This window comes from Echinops telfairi, unplaced genomic scaffold (assembly GCF_000313985.2).
Source record: "Echinops telfairi isolate 266 unplaced genomic scaffold, ASM31398v2 ScPeMD7_18;HRSCAF=68, whole genome shotgun sequence".
Lineage (NCBI taxonomy): Eukaryota > Metazoa > Chordata > Mammalia > Afrosoricida > Tenrecidae > Echinops > Echinops telfairi.
This window is the reverse complement of record NW_022103915.1, coordinates 30,733,301-30,734,944: the sequence shown is the minus strand read 5'-3', so window position 1 is coordinate 30,734,944 and position 1,644 is coordinate 30,733,301.

The window sequence follows — 1,644 nt, the reverse complement described above, 5'->3', positions numbered from 1 at the left end:
AGGTAGACTTTGGGGCCAGGGCTTGGTGCCCCAACAGACTGGACTGGAAAACACTCCTAAAAGCCAACAAACAGTCCTTGAACTAACAAAACAAAGCAAAAAAAGTGTAAATACATAGCTTTGGGGGAAAAAATTCCAGGTTTTTGGGTTTTTTTGTACTACCCCCTATCCCACCCCACCCCCACCCCCACACACATATAAAGAAAGGCATGGTTTCTTTCTACTTTGGGAAGGGAGGAAAGACTGCATGTAGGGACGTTTACATTCATGACTGAAAAAATGAGTCGGTGCACCTTTTGCCTGACATCTTAGCAAGGCTGCCATCGTAATAGCTGCTCTCCAAGCTTGGTGATGCTGCCCAAGGAAGACAAGAAGAAGAAATATACCCAAAAGTTGGCCAAGAAAGACAAAAATGCAGTGATCCAATATGGGGAGAAGGCCAGAACAAATTAGTGGTCCAAAGGAAACGTCAAGACAAACTCAATAACCTCGTCTTTTTTAGCGAAGCCACTCATGATAATCTTTGTAAGGAAGATCCCATCTATAAACTTATAACCCCAGCTATTGTCTCAGAGAGACTGAAGCCTCCAGGTTTTCCCTGGCCAGGTAACCCTTTATAGATGTGCTTTGTACAGGACTGACTACGCTAGTTTGAAAACACAGCGCTCAGGTAATTTACACCAGAAACACCCAGGGTGGAGAGGCCCTAGCCACTGGTGAAGATACATGAACAGGTCCAATCAGCTATACATTTTGATAAAACTTTATTAAATCCAACAACAAAAAGTGAATAAGTGCTGGCCAATAAATGAAGCAAAGAAGATGAAGCATAGGAGGCCGGAGGAACAGATGTAGAGATGGGATGTTTCAGGAAGTAAAGATGCCTGTCCTGCTCAGATAAACTGCTAGAAAGTTTTATAAGCAGAACACGGGAAATAATGGGGAGAAGGGGGTGTGCCCATATCAGGGGCTCCAGGAGGGGAGGGGTCTTGTATGGTATTCTGAAGGGTTGTGCTGCTGTACTCGGTTTCCACGTCCATCAGGACCCCACCAAACTGGTCGAATGAGCAGCTTTATTGGAGTCAGCTATCGCACTACTCAAACTCTGGTTTATAAAGCAACAAGCTGTGAGTGGGTGGGGTGGCTTTTCATGTTCAATGCTAACTGCACATACGGAGTAGGGGGTGAACTAGTAGGGAGCTTCCCACTGGTATTCGTTGTGGGTGTGGGCAGCAGCCCGCCAAAATTTTGAATCTGGTCACTCTAGTTGGGAAAAGAAACACTGTAATAGCAAGCATAAGCAATAGAAAAATACAGAAGCGGGAGTCAGCGGGTGTGCAAATGAGCCTTAGGGTACTTCAGTGCTTGATCCTGGCCAATAAGTTTTTTAAAGTTTTAACCACAGGGAAAGAGGGACCAGACAACATGCCGGCATGGAGTAGGGAACCAATGGAGAGGTCTGAGGGGCCGGCCCCAATCCCAACTATATGGACACCTGCTCCTCCCCCCAGAAGAATTTATTTCAGAGGACAGCACTGAAGCTGCAGCTCAGGGAGAAGGACAGGTCTGATCAGCGCACACGGGAGCAAATGAAGAGGGAGGAAGAGAGAGTGGAGCACATCTCAAGTCAGAGCAGCCTATCCA